This window comes from Neophocaena asiaeorientalis, unplaced genomic scaffold (genome assembly GCF_003031525.2).
Source record: "Neophocaena asiaeorientalis asiaeorientalis breed wild unplaced genomic scaffold, Neophocaena_asiaeorientalis_V1.1 scaffold134, whole genome shotgun sequence".
Classification (NCBI taxonomy): Eukaryota; Metazoa; Chordata; class Mammalia; order Artiodactyla; family Phocoenidae; genus Neophocaena; species Neophocaena asiaeorientalis.
In genome coordinates this window covers 24,772,107-24,786,436 of record NW_020185339.1, presented here as the reverse complement: position 1 = coordinate 24,786,436, position 14,330 = coordinate 24,772,107, and the positions used below count along the sequence as shown (strand labels likewise).

General features: G+C 42.2%; 1 long non-coding RNA gene across 1 annotated transcript in view; it reads right to left on the bottom strand.

Annotated features, from left to right (window-relative positions):
* The window catches only part of LOC112394346 (uncharacterized), a 9,800-nt gene extending 7,595 nt beyond the window's left edge, over positions 1-2,205 (bottom strand). The window contains exons 1-2 of the long non-coding RNA XR_003002116.1: positions 2,059-2,205; positions 741-862 (exon numbers count right to left, since the gene is read on the bottom strand). This is a non-coding gene — a long non-coding RNA (uncharacterized LOC112394346). The remainder of the gene's footprint in view (positions 1-740; positions 863-2,058) is intronic.
* Positions 2,206-14,330: the final 12,125 nt, after the last annotated feature.

Sequence of the window (14,330 nt, the reverse complement as noted above, 5' to 3'; positions counted from 1 at the left end):
CACGAACCAGTGTCCCCTGCATCGGCAGGCGGACTCTCAACCACTGCGCCACCAGGGAAGCCCTGACAAGCTTGCTTTGAATGTTACACCCAATGATAAGAGGGTTATACCCAATGATAAGGACTTTACAAAATTGATTAAATACTATGTACCAGAGAAAGTCTGAATTAATTCTCCAAAGAAGAAATTATGAAGGGCACTTTCCTCTTACCACAGTATAATATGTTAGAAATTAAAAACGAAAGGGAGGGCTTCCCTGGTGGTGCAGTGGTTAAGAATCCGCCTGCCAAAGTAGGGGACGTGGGCTCGAGCCATGGTCTGGGAAGATCCCACATGCCGCGGAGCACTAAGCCTGTGCTCCACAGCTACTGAGCCTGCGCTCTAGAGCCCACGAGCCACAACTACTGAACCCATGTGCCACAGCTACTGAAGCCTGCGCACCTAAGGCCCGTGCTCCGCAACAAGAGAACCCACCGCAATGAGAAGACCACCCACCGCAACGAAGAGTAGCCCTGCCCCCTGCAACTAGAGAAAGTCCGAGCGCAGCAACAAAGACCCAACGCAGCCAAAAGTAAATAAAATACATTTTTTTAAAAATGAAAGGGAACTGACAATAATTAACAAAACTAACCACTGGAGTAAAAGAACAATCTTCTTAATAATTTTTGGGTCAAAAAGAAAACTGAAACTAAATTATGATTGTTTGGAAATGATGTTATATGAACACTATACATTTTTACCTGGATTGCAGCCAATGGAGCTCTTACAGGATCCCTGGTGTTTAGTGCTTCTATGAGAAATGAATACTTAGCAAAAATAAATTCAGGTTTAGTGGTTAGGAAACGGCCAACCAAAAAAAAACCTGAAAAAAAGAAGAGAAGGGAATTAATAGATATAAAATAGAATTAATTTAACTAAATTTAAAAAGAAGCTAATAACCTATAATGGAAAATAATCTGAAACTAACACAATATTGTAAATCAACTATAGTTTAATAAATAAAATTTTTAAAAAGTAAAAAGAAGCAATCCCAGCTGGAAAATCACAGCTCTCCAGGCATCTCCCTTTCTCTCTGAAGTGTGGCCCACTCATTCCCACAGCTGCGCTCCTCAGGTTAGCGGTGGAGGATGCTACAATGTTGATCACTTTGGACTCACAGCAGTGTCCAGACGTGTCACTAACAACTCCTCCTCCGAGGAGTCCCGCGTCATCTGTCTACCCCTCCTCATCACTTCATCTGCTGAGCTCTCAGTCACTCCCCCTCCTTCATGGAAGACTGACCCTTCGATGGTCATCTTCTCTTTTGTCTCAAGATTCTGGACAACTTCAAGGATCTTGAGCATGACCCACCCAGCAATCTGGGTTCCCAGTTCCCTGAGCTCATCACGACTTTCATCTGAACTCTCATGCTCAGTATGGACCTGGTCAGCACTCAGAGCTACTCCACTTCTGAAAACACCCACTCTCTGACCACAGTCTCCTTTACTTCCAACTGTGTTATTTTGATACTTCCTTTACATCTGTTTTTCAAAATTCACTTCCTTGACCTTTTAATTCTCTCTCTTTTTTTTAATGTATGCCTACTGCAGCCTTTACTTGCTTCCATTTCCAAGTTAAATTGCATGGCCCACCAACTTAGACAAGTCTTCTGCCAATATGTGCTCCTCCCTGGTCCCACTTTTACAAAGTCTGGCAAAATTTTGATCCTTGAAGAAACTAGTTATCTACTTTCTCTGGTCCTATTCCAGGCTAATGAGCACATCTAGAGAGGAAATGATACAAAATTATAGACATAATACATTTAAACTTCTGGTGTGTAATCTCAACTAGGCTCTCAACTTTGTCCAAGCAAATCCACAATACTTTCCTAGTCAGTGCTGTCTCCTATTTCCATAGAAGCTATAGTAGACCTTATTCTAGCTCCTTAGACCACCTATCCCATCACATCCTGTCTCACCCACACCAGGTAACCCCATCAGCTTCACAGAGAAAACAGAAGGTTTTGGACATACAATCCTTTTATTTGCTGGTAATATCTACAATCTTACGTGTACTTACATCCACCTTTTGCGCCTCTTCTACAGTGACTGTGTGAGAGTTTTTACTTCTCTTGTCTAAGAGTTAATCCTTCATCTATGCTCTGAATTCTCATCTTCTGCCTTCTCAGAAATCTTGCTCTGCTGGTTATCTCCATTCTCTCTTGCACTTTCTCCTGGCACTTAAAAAAAATTGCAATTAATGAGAATGACAAGGGATTAATCTCCAAAATATACAAATAGCTCATATAGCTCCATATCAAAAACAAACAACACAATAAAAAAATGGACTGAAGACTTAGATAGACATTTCTCCAAAGAAGACACACAGATGGCCAACAGGCACATGAAAAGATTCTCAATATCACTAATTATTAGAGAAATGCAAATCAAAACTACAGTGAGGTATCACCTCACACCGGTCAGAATGTCCATCTTCAAAAAGTCTGCAAGTAGGGCTTCCCTGGTGGCGCAGTGGTTGAGAGTCCGCCTGCCGATGCGGGGGATACGGGTTCGTGCCCTGGTCTGGGAAGATGCCACATGCCGTGGAGCAGCTGGGCCCATGAGCCATGGCCGCTGAGCCTGCGCGTCCGGAGCCTGTGCTCCGCAACGGGAGAGGCCACAACAGTGAGAGGCCCGCGTACCGCAAAAAAAAAAAGTCTTCAAATAATAATGCTGGAGAGGGTGTGGAGAAAAGGGAACCCTCCTACACTGTTGGTGGGAATGTAAATTGGTGCAGCCACTATGGAGAACAGTATGGAAGTTCCTTAAAAAACTAAAAATAGAGCTACCATATGATCTAGCAATCATATTCTTGGGAGTATATCCAGAGAAAACTCTAATTTGAAAAGATACATGTGCCCAAATGTTCATAGTGGTGCTATTTACAATAGCAAAGCCATGGAAGCTGCCTACGTGTCCATCAACAGATGAATGGATAAAGAAGACGTGGTATATATATACAACAGAATATTACTCAGCCATAAAAAAGAACAAAATAATGCCATTTGCAGCAACATGGATGGACCTAGAGATTATCATACTAAGTGAAGTAAGTCAGACAGAGAAAGATAAATACCATATGATATCACATGTGAATCTAAAATATGATACAAATGAACTTATTTACAAAACAGAAACAGACTCACAGACATAGAAAACAAATTTATGGTTACCAAAGGGGAAAGGGGCAGAGAGGGATAAATTAGGAGCTTGAGATGAACAGATACACACTATTTTATATAAGATGGATAAAGAACAAAGTCCTACTGTATAGCACAGGGAACTAAATTCAATATCTTATAACAACCTATAATGCAATGAATCTGAAAAAGAATATATATATATAAATGTACATATACATATATATATATATATATAAAACCGAATCACTTTTCTGTACACCTGAAACTAACTCAACATTGTAAATCAACTATACTTCAATTAAAAAAAAAAAAACCTTCCCCCAAATCCCCCAGCAATTAAACATAGTTTACAGGGTCCTTCATGGTCTGGCCTCTTCCTACCATCTCATTGGCTTTTGGGGTTTTTTTTTCATCTCTTTTCACCTCTCAGTCTGTGTCCTAGCTTTATAGATTTTCTTTCAGTTCCTTGAGCAAGCCTTGTCCCATTCCTGGGAGTTTGCACATGCCGATCATTTCTTCTGGAACGTTACCTTCTCCTTCACTTCCAATCCCCGTAACTGAGTAATGCTTTTCACATCTTTCATCTTACATCACTTTCTCTGGGAAGTACTCTCCTATTCTTTAAGTTCTGATTAGGCATGGTTCTAACAGACTTTACCTGCACCCTCTAATACCCTTTCATAGCATTTACCATTTTGAAAGATACTGAGAGATTTATTTTTCTAACCTTCTTGACTCTTTCTTCCTCCAAGACCAGGACTTCTTATTCAATGTTGAATTCCTGGCATCTGGAACACGTCTGGCACATAAAAACCACTCAACATTTATTTTTTGTTGGATTGATTCAATCATTTGACTGACTCTATGGCCTCAAGGCAAAATATAGAACTTTAGGAAGCTTAATTGGTCCATATGGGAAACGTATTTTGTGTGGCTAAGAATCCTAAAACGTGCCATTTGTTAAGCTCAAATTTAAATCTGGGAATTTTCCACTCAGGAGAGATGAAATCCACAGCCATCAGTGTCAAAGGAAAATGAGCCAGAGAGAGGTTTTCACTGTACACAGATATTTATCCCACCCTGCCCTTCTGTCCGCAGCTAGAAAACAAGGTTCAATGAGGGTCTGCAGTCTGCTCTGGCCTCCAAGTATTTCCCCTCCTTGAAAAAGAGTGAAGAGGGACCTTGAGCTTCTTCCCCTAGAGACCAATACAATGATACCCTTCAGTGGAGAAGTTTAATCGGTGAAACTGAGAAACAACATTTGAGCTCTGTTAATGCAATTCCACTTAGGCATCTTAGTTTGGGTATATTCTTAGCAAACACCCCTTATTTGAATAGTTTTTTTAAATTGAGGGATTTGATTATTACTATGAAGTTTTATGTTTTCTGTGGTGGAAGCAGACAGTGTAAAATGCTTAAGTAAGTACTAAGTAAGGTGGCCATATGTCCTACTTTGCCTGGGACAGTCCCAGTCTAGGCCTGTTTTCTCCCAGTGTTCAGTCTGGGTTAGCATGTGACCTGGAATTTACATATTTTAATAAGGTATTAATATGACTATTAATAACTACATTACAATAAACAGGTAATTTGGTAGAACTTCGCTGTGCATTTCTGCCATGGTCTCGTTGAGAAGTGTGAGAAACCCATGTACTCACTTTAACGTGTGCTTAAATCTGAAAGACAGCTAGTGATAATCTTTCCTTCTTACCTTTTATAGATGCAATTTGACTAACACCTCCCTTTCAAGGACTGCATGCAGGGCACTTCTGATAAAAAATAATGTGCCTACTTGGAACAGTTAGGGACACTTATTTCATTCAGGCCTTGCATGGTGGTGGGAAAAGTATTTGACACTGTTCTTCCTTCTGGCCACTTGCTGTGTCAGCCAGTTGCTCAATGGTCTGTGAAAAGACCCGCGAAGTGCAACAAAAATCAGGGCACAGGCTGACAGAGTCAGTAGGAAACCTGGGAAGTTCCGTGAAGTATTTGTGGGAGAGAGAGTCTGATCAGTTTTGTAATAGATATACAGCAAATAGCCTGATTTCCCTAGCTAAGTGTTTTGTTTTGTTTTAAATAAATTTATTTATTTATTTTTGGCTGCGTTGAGTCTTCATTGCTGCGCGCGGGCTTTCTCTAGTTTTGTGGCAAGCGGGGGCTACTCTTCGTTGTGGTGTGCGGGCTTCTCTGATGTTATACCATCAGTGTCATTGGATATTTCAAGTAGAAAATTAATTAATTCCAATCATTCAGTTTTGTTCCCATTCAATTCATGGAATCAAAATAAAGCTTCTGGAAGTTCATTTGATATTATTGAGAATACTAATGTTAATTTAGTTAAACAGTTTAAGTTTGAAGATAAAATCATTTGTTTTTGTGGTGATAATATGAGTAAAATTTTTGGAGGATCATAATGTCGTAGTAAAAATGTTTCAAAATTAATAAAAAACTATGAACTAGAAATGTGCTTGTGGTGCATATGTAATTTATAACTGAGGCCAAATAAGTGACAGTGTTCTACCAATCCAACAGAGCTATAGTTGTAAAAATTTACAAATATATATATTAAATTTACAAATATATATAAAATTACAAACTCATACATAATTTATATGAGTGTAAACATACATATATACATAATAAACATACATATATAAACATATAAGTTAGATATGTATGAGCATAGATATGTGTGCATTATACATGTTTGAGCTAAGATAATTTATGAGGAAGCTGATGTCATCAACTTAAATGTTCTACAATGGTATGAAAGTTTTAAAAAATGAGCAGAATAATTATTACTGGTATATACTCATGAACAGTAACCTGTGAATTATGAGTGCACTTTGTTTAAAATTCATTGGAAATATTTAATAAAAATATTCCTTAAATGACATGCCCAAAACTTCAGCATTTGAAACTTTGAGTAAATTGCAACAATGGAAAATACAGTTTGCTTGTGGAGACATTGAAATTTATCTCCGGAAAAGCAAGTGAAAATCAAACAAATCAAACGATGAGCACTTAAGCAGTTTACAAGGTTTAATTCCGAGAATTTAGAATATCTCAACCTTGTGGGAAGAGTGTTTTGATAGAGCTTCTATATGTAAACAAACAAACTGATATTCTCTTCTCGCGTTAGATGAATTGAGAAGCCCTATGATGTTGCAGGATCTCAATCTGGTGAAATAGCCAAAGAATCATAAATTAAAGACTACTTGTCAATTCCTTTTGCCTTCTAAAAGTATTTGCCAACAGGTTAGAAAATTTCTGGGCCAAAATATTTACACATTTCAAAAAGAAAAAATTAGGTTAGAGTATTCTATTGGGCAGAATTTTCTGAGTTTACCAGGTACTTCAGCAATTGTAAAGAGAGTATTTTCTCACTTAAACGATTATGGTCTACAGAAAAGAGTTAGTTAAAGATGTCAACAATTTCAAATTTGTTAATCATAAAATGCAAATTTGGGAATGGTCACTGGCAATTTTAATAAGAAGTAAAAAAATAATAAAATGCTGTTGAAAAAATATCCTTCAGAATAAAACCGGTGACATATGGTGTTAGAGGCAGAGATGGCTGAGAAACAGTTAAAGTCTGCGAGTACATACCCAGAATAATTATTCTGCTTATGTTATTTTTAAATGTATGGCTTGGAGCATGAGGTGTTGATTACATTCTAGCAATGTCAACACTTGCACTTGTGTTATAACTTAATATAAAAGATTATGTGATTGCTAACCTGTAATTTTTTTTGCTTGCTCTCTAGAACTGTTGGAAATAAACGGTCTTCCAGAAATAGTCCACCTTGAACTCCCTGGGTGAGAGATATTTAATCACATTGCTTGCCAATTTCTGGGGACCTCTGGAGACCTACCGGGTCATCAGGATCAATATATCGGAATGTTTAATACCCTGAAACAATTTCTTTTTCAGAGATAGGCCACCTAGGTCTCTTAAAAGTATAGCACTGGGAGGTGGCCTCGTTGCTCCAGGCCTTTCTGATTATTCAGAAAAAGAGGAAAACAGTAGCGAAACTTCTCATGACAAAGGCTGCCCTTAGCTGTCAGGTGTGACCCCCATGGAGAGGAAAAAGTCAAAGCAGGATTTAGGGAAACCTTCTTTGCCAGAATCCAGACCTCACAGAAATCAAAAGAGATGGAGAGTTCAGGAACACAGCTCCATGGCTGTTTCACAGAATATTAAGCAATGATCTCAACCTTTCCTGAAGTTTTAGATTTTTGGATCACGGTTTGAGTCACCTGCCCAACATGTGATCCTCTGCTAGATTTTCCACTACATATTAATCTTCTTTCAGGGGATTCAAATGTTGAAAACATTTGATTCATTTTTTAAGAGTGGTAAGAATTTAATATAAATTGTTAAAGTGCCATGTGAAGACGCCCAGCAAGGCTGAAACCCCTAGAGAGTGGGTCTGCAATAACCTGGGAAGGATGCAAAGGTTGTTCGTGGGCCTTCAGAGAATGTGAGATAATCCGGTATGGTTTATCCTGGACATCTAAATAATAATTTAAACAATAATGCAGTCTGTGTAAAATTGTTCATCAGTTCGTTTAAATAAAGAGGAAGCTGGCAGAGAGTCCTTAAGCACATACGCAATGTCTGTCTAAGAATTCCAACCCCACTTACTTGGTGTCTGTACTTCTTGAGCTGAACATTGTTGGGGGAAAATCACATGTGGGCTGGTCTTAGTTTAAATTTATTACTGCAAACCTACACCAGGTACCTATCCCCACTTATCAGTCCTACAACATTTCTCCAGTAAATATGCTCCCCACTCACCCAATTAACTATTTCACACAATGCTTTCTCTTCTCAAACCTTCCATGAACACTAAGCTCCTTTCCACGCTCAGGGCCTTTGCATAACTTCAACCATCTTTTCTACTGACAGCTCTCATCTCTTCCCCAGGGAGCTCTCTGACATGTCTGTACACCTTCCTGGTGACCCACCATAACTGCTCCTCCTGTTGTGTTTCTCATTCAGCCTAATGGTGTGAGCACATTTTCAAATGACTAAGTCAGAAATCTTGGGGCTTTCCTGTAGAGTCCTCTTGATTCTTTCCCTGTCCTTATTTCTTAGTGCCATCCTTTTAGCCCAAGCCCTTATTGTATCTCACCCTGATAAAGAACCGTCTTACAATGAGTTTACATTCTGATGGTCTGATCATCCTCCAACTTCTGCCAGAATAGCTTTTAGAATGAAAATGTGATCCTGTCACTTCTGCTTAAAATCTACCAAAGCCTCTCAACTGCCTTTAAGGATAAACCTCGGATACTTAGTCGAGCAAACATAGTCTTTCAATGATCTGACCCAGCCACATTTTTAGCTTTTTCACTTCTCAAGCCCTCATTTGGACTTTATGCTTCTGACACAGATTTTTTGAAAGTTTCTCAGTAGATCAAGGTTTTCCATTAAGTTAGAACTTTTCCCAGGTTGTTCCCTAAACCTGAGAGCCCTTGCCCGATTTAATAGATGTCTAAATCTACTCATCCTTTAAGGCTCGGATCAGGAATCTCTTTCCACCTGAAGCTTTTCCTGGAGTTCTCTGGATCTTCTTCCTTTCCAGTCTGGGTCGGGGATCTTTCTTGTGGGCTTCATTGGTGCCTTGTGGAGTGTGGCCTGTCTGAGGTTCTCTAGGATGGGCCCTGCGAAGTGTCAGAAGGGAGGTGAAGTCACCATACCTGGCTTGGTGGAGAGCAGCTCTGCCACATCTGAATGGGTGCTTCTTGTAGGGGCTGGTATACAGGGAGGAAGGTCAGGTAGGTCTGTAGGAGACAGTGGGCTCAGTATGAGGTGGAAATAAAGTGATCAGCAATGGAGGGGCTGAGAGTCAGTTGGTTCTCTGATCAGGAGGGCTCAGAAAAAGATTCCTGGCAGTGAGGGGCAGAGCAGGGTGGTAGTAGGAGGTGGGACAGGATAGATTGATGTGGGCCCCACTGGAAAAACTTTTTGTTGGGCACTGGTTATAGAGAGAAGAGTCTGGCAGGTTCTTATCCTCAAGGGGTCCACAGTCAGGTTTGGGATTAAATTTGAGATAAACAATTTGAGATTTACCTGGTTTCTAAGGGCAGGATATCCAGAACAGACAGAATGAAGGTCTGATGTGCTTTAGGGTCAGTGGCTGGAGAAAAGGGCATGTGCTGGATAAGCATTCAGAGGTAGTGTGGACGTGGCCGTTGAATGGCTGAGGGTAGTGAGGGAACGGATAAGGGGTGCATGTCTGAGGGTTTGAGTCTGGGTGTGCACTGGTGTGTGTGAGTGTGTTTGTGTGTGGATGAGTGTGTGTGTGTGTGTGTGTAGTGTATGGGTGGGTGGTGGCTTGTGGCTAAAGGGAAGAGCTCTGATTCTAGGACTCAAGTGGTCTCTAGCAGCAGCGTGTTAGAGCCAACCATTGCAAACTGTAATTTGCACAAGTCTTTTGTAAGAGGAGATGGGGTCTCCAAAACCAACACCAGAATGGCCACAGAGCAGAGTCTTTCTAAATATCACTATTTACTATCGACCCACTTCTCTAGTTGCCTCACTCCTGACCCCAGGAGTTAACAAGGAAATTATTCACAGAAATGCAGGTTTAAGAAATATGGGCTTGTGTGCTGTAGTATTGCCCCCCCCACTATTTTATGCTAGGTCCCAGTCTCAATGTTATTAAATGTAAGGGAAAGGAAGGAATCCATTGTGTGCGTTGTGGAAGGGCTCGTTAAAATGAAGCCTCCTCCCCTCTCCTGTGTCCTATTGAAGGGCTGTTTTCCATGAAGTCCTGTCAGACCTGATGAATATCCATCTGTTTGCCCAGTTGTGTATCCTCCACCCACCAGGCTTTTCTGAACTTCTTTTCCCATTCTTCTGCCCGCTTGTGCAGACCTTGCCTGGGAGTGGGAGGGGTAACAGAGACCCCAAAGAGAGGAAGTGACTCTGACTCATTAGGGTCGAGACATAGATATAGGCTGTCTCTACGAGGGCCATCTTATCCTGACTGCTGTGATTGACATGACTGCTCTTCTCCGCCAAGTACCTGTGATGCTGCTTCACGCCCCTGATGCCCTTGACCCTTCACCTTGGCCTGGTAGGGGAATGTATGATGGAAAGCAATGGAGCTGAATCTTTACCAGATGCCTCAGAAGATGCCTGCCTGATTCAGTCCTTGAGAGTCAACATGTGGCAAACGTTGGTCTTTGTGGGTTGATTCGACTTTTGGAAACAGTTGTAACAGTTTTACTTTCCTGCAGTCATTTCTTCCACGTATGCTTTGTCGAATCATCTTTTCCTATTCTTTTTTTTTGCGGTACGCGGGCCTCTCACCGTTGCGGCCTCTCCCGTTGCTGAGCACAGGCTCCGGACACGCAGGCTCAGCGGCCATGGCTCACGGGCCCAGCCTCTCCGTGGCATGTGGGATCTTCCCGGACCGGGTCACGGACCCGCGTCCCCTGCATCGGCAGGCGGACTCTCAACCACTGCGCCGTCAGGGAAGCCCATCTTTTCCTATTCTTTAACTGCACTTTGGCAAATACCATGACTTTCTGGTCATTTGGTTATTAAGGGCCTGTCCTTGAAATTTTACTATCAAGTTTAGTATAAACCTCATCTCCTTTCTTCCTCCCAGTACAGGCAAGGCACCTGGCTGGAGGGAGCTGGGAGGAGCAGCTGTGTGATCTGGTTCTGGGATGCCTCATATCTGCTGGACAGATGAGGCCCCAGCCTACATTTTCTGTCCAACCCAACCTTACACTATTCTCTCTGGTCCTCTGTCCAGCTGTTAGGCGCTGGGGTAAGAGAAATTAACTTGACAAGATTCTTCTCTTGCAGAAGTTTACAGTGTGGGACTGATACAGAGCTTAATGTCAATGATGTTGGGATCAATCCAAACTGTAATAGGAAGCCTCTAGGAGAGAGGGATAGTAATGCAGGAACAGTGGGAGTGGAGGAAAGAGGGTGTGTTGGATAAACGCTGCAGGGTCTGTAAAGACAGGACTTGGCAGCTGGCTGGACGTGGGAGGTGAGGGAGAGGGAGGTGCGCTGCATGCCCGGGGATTCCACGTAAGTGAGCAAGAGGGTGTGTGGTCTTGACAGGCATGGGGGAGCCTGAGGGGGAAGACAGGAATCAGGTGTGTGTGTGCGTGCATGCGTGCACGGTAGGCGAGCGTGCATGTTTCCAGGATGTGTAGACAGAGGTGGGTCCTCTCATTCTCCGTGATGGGTCATTGAAGACACAGCCAGGGCAGGTCCCACTATTTGCACCAGGCTTTTTCTCAGATCTCAACTGGCCTTCAGGGTCCCTGACTCAGAAGTTGCAGCAGGAAACGCCTCTCCAACTCCAGCCCTCCCTGCCTTTCTCCTGTCGGAGGCCCTGGGATTGAAGGGGATGTACTGACAGGGATGAAAAGCAGGGATCTGGGTGGTAAGACCTTCTCATTAATTTTTAAAAAGTGACCCAAATTTAATGTTCATCCCAAAGGGGGTCAGAGCGGGAAGGCATAGGATGGGAGAGGTAGGGGCTATTCCAGAAAGGGTTACTTGTTTTCTCCTGAGATGGTTAATAAACACATCCTGTTCTGTTTGGGTGGCTTGAGAGGCTATCCTCCCTGGACCTCCTATGGAAGGTCCTAATGATTGTATGTCTGACTGTCCTCATGTCCTGCATGCTCTTTCTGTAGTCCTTGTCGCTGGATGCAGAGCCCTGTCCCAGAGAGTGGGGGATGGAGGACGCAGAACTCAGCGGGAAGGAATGACCCAGATCCTCCCAGGAACTCCTAGCCCAACGTGGGAGGCACCTTGCATCTCCAAGACCCAAGTATAAACTGTCTTTACATGAGTTATCTTACTCAGGCCACTGACTTCCCTGGTCCTCCTGCCAAGCCCCTGTGGGCACTGCAGTAGTGAGTTGCTTCCCTGAGTAGATGCAAGCTGACCAATCACCTTGGTCAAGTGCACCAGGTATGAACAGAAGGCAGAGAAGTTGCCTTACCAGAAAAACACCTGAGAATAAATGTCCCAGGCTTTGAATACTCTCAGGTGACATATCACAGTCCTATGAAGGCTGAGTTGATGTTTGGAAATAGGCAAATGACATTCAGCTCGAATGGTAAGAAACATGAGGAGAGAAATTTAGGTGGAAAATAGGGCTTGACAGGTGTAAGCTTTTATATATAGAATGGATAAACACCAGGGATAAACACCAAGGTCCTACTGTATAGCACAGGCAACTATATTCAATATCTTATGATAACCATAATGGAAAAGAATATGAAAAAAGAATGTGTATATATGTGTAACTGAATCACTTTGCGGTACAGCAGTAATTAACACAACATTGTAAATCAACCGTACTTCAATTAAAAAAATAAAAAATTTTTATTCCATGTGTATGCCTTGCCTATATTTTTAAAAATCTAAGTTTAAAAAAAATAAAAACAAGATTAAAACATTAAAAAAAAAAAGAAAAGAAGGCTTGATGACACCAATACAAGGTTTTCTAGTTTGCATGGACTACAACAGAGCTTCTAAAGGTCATTTTAAACGGGAAGTTTTCACAGGCATTTTTGGAGCAATGAATGCTCTAGCCCCCTGCTCCCCCGTATTTATTGAAATATAATTGACACATAACATTATGTGAGTTTAAGGTGGTTTGAGGTGTACCATGTGTTGATTTGATATACTTATATATTGTGAAATGATTACTACCACAGCATTAACCCCGACCTCCCACCTATCACATAGATTTCCATTGCTTTTTTGTGGTGAGAACATTCAAGATCTACTCTGTTAGCAACAGTCAAGTATATGATACGGTATTATTAGCTATAATCATTGTGTTGGTCAGTAGACCCCCAAACCTGTTAACCTTATAACTGGAAATACGTATGCTTTGACCAATATAGCCCCAATCCCCCCAGCCTGTGGTAATCACGACTCTGCTCTCTGGTTCTCTGAGTTTGACTTTTTTAGATTCTACATGTAAGTGATCATTGGATGCTCTTTTGGAGTACAAGTGCTTTGTCTCTGAGAGTGACTAGTTTGGAGAGGACAAAGGCCACTTAGATGTAGAAGTTCTGATTTATTGGTGACAAATCTATTCTCACCTTGTCATCGTGTATCTTGGACTTGGTCTTACTTAGCAAGGTCATGGACACACTTCGTGGAAGCTGAGTTCCTGCGCCCCACAGGGATGCGGGGACTGAGGCATCATTAGACCCTGGGAAGTTGTGGGGGAAGCAATACAATTCATGCGACTTCCTGAAGGAAGAAACCTATGAAGTAGAGTTAGAAAGGAGGGCAGGTGGAACTTAGGGCTGCCAAGCTAGAGACTGCTGACGGTGGGTTTTGGATATAGAAGGGGAGGGGCAAAACCAGGACAAATCAGCTTCGTGGAACTGATCTGGGGACCCCTCTAAATGACAGGTGACATAAACATGGGGTGGAGGGAGCTGTCTGAAGCCCGGGATGTTTCTTACAGGAGGCTGTGATAAGACAGAGTCCTAACCAGCTTAGCTCTCTGCCTCGATCTACTTTTGGCAGTTGCCGCCAGTTCTAAAGTTCTGATGGGACCTTAATTGGATCTGGGTCCTTGCCAACCCCGAGTCCTCCTGACCCATGCTTTAATTCCTGGAGGCATCAGAGAGGTAAGCCCAGGTACATGAATTGCCAATTCACTCATAGACAAATAGAATTTTTGTGTTTCTGTTAGTTCACGGGGTGGGGAAAAAGGAGCTGCCCAGTGGAGTATGAAGGACACAAGGGTTCCTGTTCCCTGCTGAGACTCCAGGAACTTTGGGAAGACATTGTGTCCTGAAATGCCCCAAATGGCCACAGTCCCTGGTTCCCTCTCATTCTTTATTGGGTAGAATTCCACTCTCTCTCCTTCTTCCTGTTCTGAGTTGGCAACAAGGAAGGAGCCAGCTGGGTACATGAAGGGATTTAACTCAGAGATACTTAGAGGGGAAGGGGCTTAGGTGGGTATCATTCCACCCATATCTGTCAGACTGGCAGGGAGGGGGAAGCAAATAAGCCATGTCTAGTGTATAGTGGAGCTGGGGTGAGAGAATAATTCTTTATTCTAGTTTTACCTTTTGCTGTAAGCATGTAACTTTGCTCTCTGGATACATGCTATGGTTAGGTATTTATAACTACATCTAT